Genomic DNA, 14,685 nt, shown 5'->3' on the forward strand with positions numbered 1-14,685 from the left:
TCTTTTGCATTCACAACTTGATTAACAGTTTGGTGCAAGAGGCCTAGTTTTTGGTCTGTCTAGGCTTTCAACATGCTTTCCTCACTAAATTTAATCATTTCCAGCTTTTGATTTAAAGTGAGAGATGTCTCAGGGAATATGGAGGCCTGAGGAAAGGTAAAGAAACTGGGAAACAGCTGGTTGGTAGAATAGCCAGAACACATACAATATGTAAGTTAATCTTACATGAATGTGGTTTGTGGGGGTCCAAAACAATTACAATAGTAACATCAAAGATCACTGATCACAGATCACCATGACAAATATAATAATAATGAAAAAGTTGAAATATTGTGAAAATTACTAAAATATGACACATTGATATGAAGCGTGTACGCTTTTGGAACAATGTGCCAAAGACTCAATGCAGGGTTACCATAAACCTTCAATTTATTTAAAAAAATAATAATGCAGCATCTGTTAAGTGCAATAAAGCAAAGCACAATAAAACAAGGTATGCCTGTATTATACATGACAATGAAAAAAAGGAAATGACAAGTGTCTTTCAGTAAAGAAATGGAAAACTAAAATGTGGTATGGTCTCATAATAAAACATTACATGGCTTTAATAAATAAAGTATTAATCAAATTGGACCAATCTTAAATAAATATTAGAATTTTTTAAAAGTCCCTCTGTGACTCTAGACAGATATTATCTTTGCCTCCCCCTCACTTCTGATGGTAGCCAGCAATATGTGACAATCTTTGGATTGAAGGTGCAATACTCCAATCTCTGCTTAACTGTCATAAGTGTTTTCCCCATTTGTATCTATCCTGGTGATACTGTGATATAGTAAGGATTATATATTCTTGTCTCTGGCAAGAAGAAAGACATAATAAAAATTAGAGAGATAAATAAGTGGAGTATAAAAATAGAACAAACAAAGTCAAAAGTTGCTTCTCTGAAAATAAATCCACAAAATTAACAAACCTTTAGCCAGACTGACAAAGAAAAAAGAGAAAAGACTCAAAATATTAAAATCAGAAATGAAAATACTTTTACTGACCTAACAGAAATAAAAAGAAAATAAAAAGACAATACTACAAACAATTATATGTCAAAAAATTAGAAACTTAAATGAATAAATTCTTAGAAACACAGAAGTAACCAATTGACTCAGGAAGAAATACAAAAAGTGAATAGCAAGCAAAGAGATCAAATCAGTAATCAAAAATCTCTCAACAAAGTAAAGTCCAGAACCAGATGACTTCACTGGTGAATTTTAGCAAACATTTAAAGAAGAATTAACACTAATTCTTCCCAAACTCTTCCAAAAATAAGTGGAAGAAATATAGTTGACCCCTTAAAAACACATGGGTTAGGGGTGATGACCTCAGTGCAGTTAGAGTTGGCCCTCCTTATCTGTTTCTGCACCTGTGGACTCAACCAACTGTGGATTGTGCAGTACTGTAATATTTAGCACTTAAAAAATCTACATGAATGGACCTATGCAGTTTAAACCCATGTAGTTCAAGGGTAAACTGTAATTCTTAATTCAATGAGCCCAGTGTTGATTACCCTAATATTTAAGCCAAATAAAGGAATCACAATGAAATGAAATTACAGGTCAATATGCCTTATGAATATAAATGTAATATACTCAACAAAATATTGTAAGATTGAGTCCAAACAACATATTAAAAGGGTCATGGGGAATTTGCTGGCAGTCCAGTAGTTAGGACTCTGTACTTCCACTGCAGGAAGCACAGATTCGACCCGATGGTAGAGGAACCAAGATTCTACAAGTCGTCTGGTGCAGCAATCAATGAATCATGAATCACAATGAAGGAGAATTTATACCAGGAATGCAAGAGCAATTCAACATGAGAAAATCAATTTAATATACTAAATAATGATGAAAAATCCCCAGAAATTGCTCAAGTGAAGCAGAAAAAGCATCTGACCACATCAAAAATCTTTTCAGGATAAAATCACTCAATAAACTAGGAACAGAAGTGAATTTCTCAACATGATAAAAAGGCATGCATGAAAAACTCACAGCTAAAAATATTTAAGGGTAAAAGACTGAAAGCTTTCCCACTTAAGTGAGGAATAAGACAAGAATATTCACTTTGGGCACTTCTATTCAACACTGTAAAAGAAGTTCCAGCTAGAGAAAATCAGGCAATAAAAAGAAATAAAGGCATCCAAATTAGAAAGAGTAAAGTAAAACTATCTCTATCTATAGAACATAATCCTATACACAGAAAATCCCAAAGAATCCATCAAAAAACTATTAGAGCTAATAAATTCAATAAAATTGTAGAACACAAGATTAACACAAAAAAACTCTGTTGTTTTACTATACACTGACAATGAACAATCCAAAAGTAAATTAAGAAAACAACTCTACTTATGATAGCATCAAAAAGAATAAAATACTTCAGAATAGAGTTAATCAATGAGGTACAAGACTTGTATTCACTGAAAATTACAAAACTTTGTTGAAAGAAATTAAAGACCTAAATAAGTGGAAGGACATTCCTTGTTCATGGGATAAAATACTTAATATAGTCAAGATCACAATACTTCCCAGGGTTTCACACATTTGATGAAAAATCCACTGGACTTTTTTTTGCAGAAATGGAAATGATCTTTAAATTCACACGGAAATGTAAGAAACCTCAAATAACCAAAACAACCTTGACAAAGAGAAACAAATCACAGGACTAACACATCTTAACTTCAAACCTTGCCACAAAGCTAGAGAATCTAAATAGTACAGAACTGGCATAACGAAACACATATAAATCCAGTGAATGAAACTGAAAGTCTGGAAATAAACCTATACTTACCAGGTGGGGCTACTGGTGAAGAACCCACCTGCCAATGCAGAAGACATAAGAGATATGGTTCAATCCCTGGGTTGGAAAGATTCCCTTGGAGGATGGGATGGTAGCCCACACCAGTATTCTTGCCTGGAGAATCTCATGGAGAGAGGAGCCTGACGGGCTACAGTCCATAGGTTGCAAAGAGTCAGATATGACTGAAGTGATTTAGCACAAACCTATACATCTCTGGTCAACTAATTCTCAACAAGAGTACCAAGGCCATTCAATAGGGGAAAAACAGTCTCTTCAACAAATGGTGTGGGGACAAGGAGATATCCACATACAAATAAACAAGATTGGATCCCTTCCTGTTATAGATGCAAAATTAACTCAAAGACCTAAATATATGAGCTAAAACTATAACACTTTAGAAGAAAACATAGTAAATCTTCATGATCCTGATTTGGCAACAAGTTCTTAGATATGACATCAACAGCACATACAACAAAAGATAAATATATAAACTAAAGTTCATCAAAATTAAAATCTTTTTTGATTCAAAGTATATACAATCAATAGAATGAAAAAACAAGTCAAAGAATGGGAAGAGATACTTTAAAATCATATCTGATGAAAGCCTAGAACTCAAAATGCTTTGATAATAAACAACCCAATTTAAAGATGGACAAAAGACATGAATAGACATGTCTACAAAGTAGATATATAGAACTATCCAACAAGCGCATAAAAAGGTGGTCATTGGTTACTAGGGAAAAGTAAAATATGATTTCACATACACTAGGAAGGCTATAATAAAAAAAATGTAGACAAGTGCTGTTGAGGATGAGGAAAAACGGGAACTCGCATACATTGTTAGTAAAAATGTAAAATTGTGCAGCCATTTTACAGAAAAAGTTTAGTGGTTCCTCATGGAGTTAAAAATAATTAACACAGGACCCAGCACTTGCACTACTAAGCCAATACCATAGTTGAAAACAGGTTTTCTTTCTTTTTAAAAAAAAAATGAAATACAATTACTTTAATGAGAATATTCAAGACAGGAAAAGATGCAGTGATACAGGGAGTAGACAGGTTTTCGAACATGACAGCAGCACTATTCACAATAGCTGTAAAGTGTCTATTAATTGATAACTGTATAAACAAAATGAGGTACATCAATACAGTGGAATATTATTGAGTCACGAAAAGAAATGAAATCTTGGTAAAAGGATACTATCAGCTATAAAATGGAAAAGGTCTGGGGATCTAATGTATAACATGGTGACTATGTCGATAACACTGTACTATATAACTGAAATTTGCTAAGAGAGAACTTAAATATCTCATACACAAAAGAAGATAAATATGTGAGGTGGCAGATGTGTTTACTAGATGGGAGGAATCCTTTCATATCAAACTGTCATGATATACAACTGAAATATTTTACAATTTTGTCAATTATACCATATCAAAGCTGGGGGAAGGAATAAAGTCTGATACATACAACAATATGGATGAAACTTGAAAACATTTTATCAAGAGGAAGACACAAAAAACACATATTGTATGGTTACATTTATATAAAATAGCTAGAAGAGGCAAGTCTTTAAAATCAAAGCATAAATTAGTGGCTGCCACTAGGGTAAAAGGGGAATAGAGAACGACTTTAAAGGGTATTAGGTTTTATTCAGGGATGATGGAAATGTTCTGGAACTAGATAATGATGATGCTTGCACAACACTGTGAATGTATTAAATGCCATTGAACTTACACTCTAAAATGGCTAAGTAGGGGACTTTGAGGTCCCGTGGTTAGGACTCTGCTTCCACTGCAGGGGGGAACGGGTTTGATCCTAGTTAGGGAACTAAGATCCTGCATGCTGTGTACACAGCACAGCCAAGAAAAACTAAAAACTAAAATTAAAATGGCTAATTGTTTATGTGTGTTTAAACAATATATATTATTGGTGACTTTTACTGACCAAATTCTAGCAAATGATGAGGAAGAATTCATTCTGCATGAAGGAGACTGAAATCTGATTATGTGCAGAAATGTCTGCTATTAACTGAACACTACATATCGAGCAAGATAGAGAATTTTATAAGTTTATTATAAGGACATGCAATCAACTTATTCTGTAGATGTTCTAACAATAGTTTTATCCAGGAGTGGGAAAAAAAAAAACATCCTGTAGACAACAGAAAGCTGTCTACACAAGCATCAGTAATATGGTCTCCTGAGAAACCTCATTAACTGAGTTTTACTTGGGACCATTATTTGCATCCACTGAAGAATGATTTCAAGCATTTATTTCATGGTTGCCACCAGAAAGTTGTTCATCATTTACATGAAAAGAAACAAAAGTTTTTTGTTTTTTTTCTCCAGGTTTCAATGCCAGAAAGTCTTTAGGTTCCAAAAGGAATCAGGCAGCTTTATTCACATGATCAATGAAAGCCATGTATCACGGAGTCTAATTTTTGGCCATGACTACCAGAACAGTCAGAAATATTTGCAGCTCGCTCTGATAACCACATAACCTCTCAGAGAGAGAGAGACAGACTGAGACAGAGAGTGTGTGTCTCCTTGCCAACTCTGCTCTAGTGACCTACTATTCCAATGCTACTGGCCTGGAAAGGTTAATATCACCATCACCTGCAATCTCAGGCCTCATTCTGGATTTTACAAACTTTCCAGGTGATTTTAATGCACATTAAAGTTTGAGGACAATTATGCTAGACTGTTTCCCTCAGGTTCATTTGATATATTTCTACTGTTCTGTTTCAAGTCTAGGAGTCATTAACCTCAAATACAATATAAAACAAACTGTAGAAAGACTTGCAACAACTCACACAGAATTTCTTCATATTTGGCTGGTCTTGGAAAAATGCTGAAATCTCTGAAGGTATAGCTGGAATAGAAAAAGAGGAATAAAATCATTAGAGGTACAGATTGCCTGCAACTCTTGGATTTGCATATTTAAATAGCTACAAACATCACCTGGTTAAAATGCTTCTCTGTGAAGGACTATTCTTTACATCCTGGAGAAGGGGCAAGAAGGGACATATGGAAAAAGTATCCACATGTCTATGTGTGACTGTGATATGGTCATGCAGATATTGGGTGTGAAAAATTTTCACTGGCTGAATGAAATTAGTTTCTACTTTTTAAAAACAACATATGTAGCTCTTTATTTGAAAGAAATTAAAAAATTATAAGGAAATTGGTTAAATTACAATATTCTAAATGAAGGAACACTAAGCCTTCATTAAGTTATATAGCAAATATTGTAATGTACATGGTTATTTTCTTATTTACTACTTGAAACAGAGAATTCACCCAAGCTATAAAAAAAGGGAAGGAGGCACTTTAAGGTAACATTACTTATTAAGTGTTTTTCCAATGTATATGCATAGATAAATAACAAGGACTTACTGTATAGCACAAGAAACTATATTCAATATCTTATAATAACCTATAAGGGAAGAGAATCTGAAAAAGTGTGTACACACACACATATATATATCTACATACATATGCTTCACGGGTAGCACTAGTGGTAAAGAACCCACCTGCTAATTCAGGAGACATAAGAGACATGGGTTCTGGGTTGAGAAGGTTCCCCTGGAGGAGGGCACAACAACCCACTCCAGTATTCCTGCCTGGAGAATCCCATGGACAGAGGAGCCTGGCAGGCTACAGCCCATACGATCACAAAGAGTTGGACATGCCTGAAGTAACTTAGCAAGGATGCACCCATACATATATATGTGTTTGTGTATGTGTGTATATATAGGTATAAATACATATATAACTGAATCACTTTGCTGTACACCTGAAGCACTGTAAGTCAATGATATTTTAATTTAAGAAATCAAAAATTTTTTTTAAAGCATTAAAATGGATAAAAGTAAAAAAAGTATGTATAGATCCTCAAAAAGTTGCCTTTTAATAAACGTTTTACCAGTGATGATGCAGCAGCCACTGGCCTGGGTATCAAGAGACTCAACATATCTTCTTGGCTCTGCCACTAAGACAAAACCAGGGAAATTCACTTGCACCCTCAGGACCAATTTTTCCCAACTTATTAACAAGACAAATAGAAAACTCTTCTTATACTGATGTGTGTAAGAAAATCATCAGAATATTTTTAGATGCCAGATTCACAATGATAAGAGCTCAAAATCTGGGACCAGTGAGTGAAAAATAGAGTAGGGTTAAACTGTGGCTCAGATCATGAACTCCTTATTACCAAATTCAGACTCAAATTGAAGAAAGCAGGGAAACCCGCTAGACCATTCAGATATGACCTAAATCAAATCCCTGATGATTATACAGTGGAAGTGAGAAATAGATTTAAGGGCCTAGATCTGATAGATAGAGTGCCTGATGAACTATGGAATGAGGTTCGTGACATTGTACAGGAGACAGGGATCAAGACCATCCCCATGGAAAAGAAATGCAAAAAAGCAAAATGGCTGTCTGGGGAGGCCTTACAAATAGCTGTGAAAAGAAGAGAAGTGAAAAAAAAAAAAGAAAAAAAAGAAGAGAAGTGAAAAGCCAAGGAGAAAAGGAAAGATATAAGCATCTGAATGCAGAGTTCCAAAGAATAGCAAGGAGAGATAAGAAAGCCTTCTTCAGCGATCAATGCAAAGAAATAGAGGAAAACAACAGAATGGGAAAGACTAGAGATCTCGTCAAGAAAATTAGAGATACCAAGGGAACATTTCATGCAAAGATGGGCTCGATAAAGGACAGAAATGGTATGGACCTAACAGAAGCAGAAGATATTAAGAACAGGTGGCAAGAATACACAGAAGAACTGTACAAAAAAGATCTTCATGACCCAGATAATCATGATGATGTGATCACTCATCTAGAGCCAGACATCCTGGAATGTGAAGTCAAGTGGGCCTTAGAAAGCATCACTACAAACAAAGCTAGTGGAGGTGATGGAATTCCAGTTGAGCTGTTTCAAATCCTGAAAGATGATGCTGTGAAAGTGCTGCACTCAATATGCCAGCAGATTTGGAAAACTCAGCAGTGGCCACAGGACTGGAAAAGGTCAGTTTTCATTCCAATCCCAAAGAAAGGCAATGCCAAAGAATGCTCAAACTACCGCACAATTGCACTCATCTCACACGCTAGTAAAGTAATGCTCAAAATTCTCCAAGCCAGGCTTCAGCAATACGTGAACCGTGAACTTCCTGATGTTCAAGCTGGTTTTAGAAAAGGCAGAGGAACTAGAGATCAAATTGCCAACATTCGCTGGATCATGGAAAAAGCAAGAGAGTGCCAGAAAAACATCTATTTCTGCTTTATTGACTGTGCCAAAGCCTTTGACTGTGTGGATCACAATAAACTGTGGAAAATTCTGAAAGAGATGGGAATAACAGACCACCTGACCTGCCTCTTGAGAAATCCGTATGCAGGTCAGGAAGCAGCAGTTAGAACTGGACATGGAACAGACTGGTTCCAAATAGGAAAAGGAGTGCGTCAAGGCTGTATATTGTCACCCTGCTTATTCAACTTATATGCAAAGTATATCACGAGAAACGCTGGACTGGAAAAAACACAAGCTGGAATCAAGATTGCCGGAGAAATATCAATCACCTCAGATATGCAGATGACACCACCCTTATGGCAGAAAGTGAAGAAGAACTAAAAAGCCTCTTGATGAAAGTGAAAGAGGAGAGTGAAAAAGTTGGCTTATAGCTCAACATTCAGAAAATGAAGATCATGGCATCCGGTCCCATCACTTCATGGAAAATAGATGGGGAAACAGTAGAAACAGTGTCAGACTTTATTTTGGGGGGCTCCAAAATCGCTGCAGATGGTAATTGCAGCCATGAAATTAAAAGAAGTTTACTCCTTGGAAGAAAAGTTATGACCAACCTAGATAGCATATTCAAAAGCAGAGACATTACTTTGCTGACTAAGGTTGGTCTAGTCAAGGCTATGGTTTTTCCAGTAGTCATGTATGGATGTGAGAGTTGGACTGTGAAGAAGGCTGAGCGCCAAAGAATTGATGCTTTTGAACTGTGGTGTTGGAGAAGACTCTTGAGAGTCCCTTGGACTGCAAGGAGATCCAACCAGTCCATTCTGAGGGAGATCAACCCTGGGATTTCTTTGGAAGGAATGATGTTGAAGCTGAAACTCCAGTACTTTGGCCACCTCATGCGAAGAGCTGACTCACTGGAAAAGACTTTGATGCTGGGAGGTATTGTGGGCAGGAGAAGAAGGGAACGACAGAGGATGAGATGGCTGAATGGCATCACTGACTCGATGGATGCGAGCCTGAGTGAACTCTGGGAGTTGGTGATGGACAGGGAGGCCTGGCGTGCTGCGATTCATGGGGTCACAAAGAGTCGGACACGACTGAGCGACTGCACTGAACTGAACTGAGGATTAAACCAGGATTGGTAAAACAGAATTTATTCCAATATAGCTTAAATCTCCTTTCCCCATACCTTTTCCTCAAAACCTTTCCAAGGAAGTTAAGTTTCCTGAGTAGCCTAACCCTCCCTCATTCCTCTCAGCCCAGTCCCCCTCTCTTCTAAAGCTTGGTCCGGACTTTGTTCCACTAGGCAGCCTATGATGGCTTCTGAATGTGGCAACATCATCCAAATTTCATTCATTCTGAACAGGCGCTTCAAACCTGGGACCTGCTCTGCTAAGAAACTCACTCAAATGGTGGAGCAGTTCTCTCCCACGTGGTATTCTATTCCTAGAGGCTTCTCCTTCTTACTTCACAAGAGGCACTTTATTCCAAAATAGATGAGAAATGCGCCTAAGGGACAAATTCATTTAACTGGAACCTTCACCAAAGCTCGCAGTTCAACTCTTTGTACACATTATTCCACAGACTATCATGTAAGACCTTGAATAAACTCAAACGCATGCTGCTCAGATCACAGAGAAAGCTAGACTGTTACAGAACTCGGAAACAATTATGCTGCCCTTCCCAAGGACTTCAAAAGCATTCAGAAATCTCAGATACAGAGGTGCTACATGGAAATATTCAAACGTTCAAATTATGTATTAACACGTCAAATTATTTCTGCTAAGTGCTGCAGATGATGCAAAGCTGGCTTTCATAATCAAGATAGTGAAGGCAGAAGATCATGACATTTGGAGAAAATGTTTGTCTTCTAGTTACCAGATAGTTTCATGACTTTCAATATATAACTGTCCTTTCAGTCTCAATGTCCTAATTTGTCACAGTGCGGAGAGTTACACTATCCTAGATGAGAAGGTGTGAGCCACAAACTAATGAGTGAGAAGAATGATTATTTCTATGAACATCAGCAGCTAATATTTACTGCCAGGCACTATGTTATGTTATTTAATCTTCTGAACAACCCCCACGAGGCACATGTTATTAATTCCTCGAGTTTTACACATGAGGAAATGAAGTGCCACGAGGTAACTGCCGGATAATTCCTATGTACCAAGTTCTGCCCTGAACTGCAGCGTCCCTCAAACCCGCCCCCTCTTTCAGGCAGGGCTCACCCATCATGCCTATGTACTTGCCCGGCTCGCATCTACGCAGTCCACCTCGCGGAGAGGCCGGACACATGCGGAACCGCAGCCTCACCGAGGTCCCTTGTCCCCTCGTCCGACTCTGGCTACTTCCCCTGACAGAGACTCCGCTTAGGCAGCCCCTACCTGTCCGCCTTCTCAGGTTCTGACGCCGAGGGTCCCGCCCCCCGCCCGCTCTCTGGAGCCGCGTAGGGTACCTCTCAGCTGTCGCCCAACCTTTCTGCTTCGTCTGCCATTCCTACTCGGGCGGCACCTACTCAAAGCCGAGGACGCAGACCTAGACGCTTCGGAACCGTCTCCCACAATACCTCCTGAGACATTTTAGAGGTAGAGCCTAAAGGGTATTGCACATGCGCAGAAGGAGCGGCAGACGAGCAAGTCCCATAACCACGCGCGGCGAGCTGTCGAACTTCCAGACTCTTGTTTCCCAGAAGCCGGAGGACCTTGAGGGAATTTTAGAAATCTGACACCTTCTTTAGGAATTCAGAGTTTCTGGGCTAGGGTTATCACTTCTGCTATATGCAGCCCTGAGGGGTTTTATTTGTTTGTTTGTTTGGGGTTTTTTAGTACCTCAGAAAAAGTCTCACAGCCAATGTGCCTTTTAAAAGAGCAAGTTGCCCAAAGAAGCAAAGTTGCAAATCAATGTAAATTATGAATAAAAATAGGAAAGTTACTTTAAATCCCAAGACATAAATGAATTAAATACTAGGAAATAGTATCAATAAGATAGTACTCTTTAAAAGTAAGCAATAAATAAAAGCCTTTCTTTCAGCAATGACAAACGTAGGTTGGCACTTCAGCTATCAAGTAAAAATAAATCCAGGCTTCAGGTAAAGAGAAACATTTTTAAAAGACTATTGCAGTAGAAATAATGCCCTGATTTAAATATCAGAAAGCATCTCAAAATTAAAAAGAAAAAGGCTTTTCTTTCCTAGGAAGGAATAAGAAGGATTAACAGGAATAACAGGAACTAATTGGGCAAGTGAGTGGAGGAGGTGAAAAAACAGCACGATGGGGTAGTCTGGCAGGAAATTTGTCTGATTCTGATTAGCCGTTTTTAGAATGAGCCCTTAAGGGACAGAGGGATATTCTGTATATCTGTGTTCGGTCAGACTAGGAGAAAGTTCAGGGGCTTATGAGGGCGAGAGAAGTCTGATTAAAGTTTGACCCAAGCTACACCTACCATACAAGAAATTCTTAACTGAGTCTGTTAGCCTGAGAAGGAAGGCTACTCAACAACAGGACAATAACTTAAAGTCATATTAACATATAAAGAATACCAGTGAAGATTACATAAGTAAATATAAAAACCAGTATTTTGGGGGGTTTTGTTAGTAGCTCTTTTGTTTCTCACGTAATTTAAAGACAAACCCACCAGTGGTAATTGTAAGACAATATTAACTCCAGCCTAACAGAGGCAATTCTGACCTAACAGAGGCAGAAGAGATTAAAAAGAGGTGGCAAAAATACACAGAAGAACATACAAAAAAGATATTAATGACCTGGATAACGATGGTGTGGTCTCTCACCTACAGCCAGACATCCTGGAGTGTGAAGTAAAGTAGGCCTTAGGAAGCATTACTAGGAACAAAGCTAGTGGAGGTGATGAAATTCCAGCTGAGCTATTTCAAATTCTAAAGGATGATGCTGTTAAAGTGTTGCACTCAATATGCCAGCAAATTTGGAAAACTCAGCAGTGGCTACAGGACTGGAAAATTTCAGTTTTCATTCCAATCCCAAAGAAAGGCAATGCCAAAGAGTGTTCAAATTACCATACAATTGCACTCACTCACATGCTATTAATGTAATGCTCAAAATCCTTCAAGCTAGGCCACAGCAATACATGTATAGAGAACTTTCAGATGTACCAGCTGGGTTTAGAGAAGGCAGAGGAACCAGAAATCAAATTGCTCACATTCACTGGATCATAGAGAAAGCAAGGGAATTACAGAAAAACATCTGCTTCATTGGCTACGAGAAAGTCTTTGAATGTGTGCCTCACAGCAAACTGTGGAAAATTCTTAAAGAGATGGGAATACCAGACCACCTTACCTGTCTCCTAAGAAACCTGTATGTGGGTCAAGAATCAACAATTAGAACCTTACATGGAACAGCTAACTAGTTCAAAATTGGCAAAGGAGTACGACAAGGCTGTATATTGTCACCCTGTTTATTTAACTTATATGCGAATACAACATATGAAATGTTGTACTGAATGAGTTACAAGCTGGAATCAAGATTGCCAGGAGAAATATCAACAGTTTCAGATATGCAGATGATACCATTCTAATGGTAGAAAGAAAAGAGGAACTAAAGAACCTCTTAATGAAGGTAAAAGAGGAGACTGAAAAAGTTAGCTTAAAACTCAGCATTCAAAAACTGAGATCATGGTATCCGGTCCCATCACTACATGGCAAATAGAAGGGGAAATTTTTTTCTTTTCTTGGGCTCCAAAATCATTGTGGATGGTGACTGCAACCATGAAATTAAAAGATGCTTGCTCCTTGGAAGGAGAGCTCTGACAAACCTAGATAGTGTATTAAAAGCAGACATCACTTTGCCGACAAAGGTCCATATAGTCAGAGCCATGGTTTTTCCAGTAGTCATGTATGGATGTGAGAGCTGGTCCATAAAGAAGGCTGAGCACCCAAGAATTGATGCTTTGGAATTGTGGTGGTGAAGAAGAGACTTAAAGGAAATCAAACAAGTCACTCCAAAAAGAAATCAATCATGAATATTCATTGGAAGGATTGAGGGGGACGACCCGTGAAGGGTTAAGTCTTGGGAGCTCCCTGGCAGGTATGCCGGGCCCTAGGACATGTTCCTAAGCTCCCTGTCCCGCCACCCTCAAGAATTTTTATAGCCCTTAAGGCTTCAAGATGTCCAGTTCCTGCAACCTGTCCTAGAAGATAGATTATCTTATTATGTATACTTCATAGAAGATAGATTATCTGATTGTGTTCTGTATACAATGGTAAGGGTCTGGTGATTGTATCCTGAGATTAAAAACAACCTTGTGAATGTCATAAGTCACGTACTTTACCCTATATATACTGCAGCACAATAAAGCAAGGTATCAGCCATTTTGGGCTGATCCTCTCAACCCCATCTTTTGTCTCTCTCTTATTTTTCTTAGCGGGGACGCTCCGTTCTCTCCCTGTGCAGGTGCGACTCTTGCTTGTGCTGGCCGCAGCAAAGGATTGATGCTGAAGCTGAAGCTCCAATACGTTGGTCACCTGATGCAAAATCTGACTCATTGGAAAAGACCATGATGCTGGGAAAGACTGAAAGAAAAGGAAAAGGGGGCAGCAGAGAATGAGATAATTAGATAGCATCACCAACCCAACGGACATTCATTTAAGCAAACTCCGGGAGATAGTGAAGGATAAGGAAGCCTGGTTGTGCAGCTGTCCACAGGGTCACAAAGAGTCAGACATGACCTAGCAACTGAACAACAAAATCAAATATTTAAAAAATTTTCCAAACTCTCCCATAAAATAGCAGAGGAGAGGTGACTTCTTAACTCATGCTATGATACTAGCATTATCCTTGATACAAAGACATCAAAAAAGAAAAAATACAGATGACAATTCCTTATCACTATGGAAATAAAAATCCTCAACGAAATACTAGCGAACTATTGAATAAATCCAACACCATATTAAACAAAAAAGACTATACACCATGACTAAGTAGAATTCATTCCAGGAATACAAGTGGTTTAACATACAGAGTTGCTATCACATACAATTAGCCATCTTGCATATTTTGCAAATTGCTTCATAATAACAGTTGAGAGCAACTTAAACTATACTGATACATAACATGAAACAGTAGATGGCATATAAAAGTAATAACATAGATATACTAACTCACAAGTGGGAGTGGTTTTACATGTTTTTAATAAAAATTGTAGTTCAACCAAGAATGTGAAAGTTCTCATTGTTTCTTACTAATGAGAGTTAATATTTACTAATTGAAGTTAATCCTTCAATACTACAGTCTGCTTTATAATTAATAACTCCTTATATTAAAATTTCCCAGTTCAAGTTACTAAGTGCTATGTTGGCTCTGATCAATACAGAATTGGTATCAGGAGTGATCAATACAGAACTGATACCAGGAGTGATCTCAGGAGACACTCACACAAAATGGAATTTTAGGATTGGTTTGGCTCTGCCTTTTGATTTGAATGCAGTACTGCTCTCCTTGCCAATGTAATGCATGATATGTAGAGACATCACAATTAATGAATCTACCATGTATGAAGCACTAACTGAAACGTGTGTCTTGCTGGCCCAAGAGACTATAGAACTTGACTATTGTAGCAGTAAT

General features: G+C 37.9%; 1 long non-coding RNA gene across 1 annotated transcript; it reads right to left on the reverse strand.

Annotated features, from left to right (window-relative positions):
* Window positions 1-2,906: 2,906 nt before the first annotated feature.
* Window positions 2,907-10,684, reverse strand: LOC138430013 (uncharacterized). The gene is made up of 3 exons (XR_011252951.1): window positions 10,548-10,684; window positions 5,661-5,719; window positions 2,907-2,992 (listed from the first exon to the last, which is right to left on the reverse strand). It is a non-coding gene; the product is annotated as an uncharacterized lncRNA (long non-coding RNA).
* Window positions 10,685-14,685: the final 4,001 nt, after the last annotated feature.

This window comes from Ovis canadensis, chromosome 25 (assembly GCF_042477335.2).
Source record: "Ovis canadensis isolate MfBH-ARS-UI-01 breed Bighorn chromosome 25, ARS-UI_OviCan_v2, whole genome shotgun sequence".
NCBI classification, from domain to species: domain Eukaryota; kingdom Metazoa; phylum Chordata; class Mammalia; order Artiodactyla; family Bovidae; genus Ovis; species Ovis canadensis.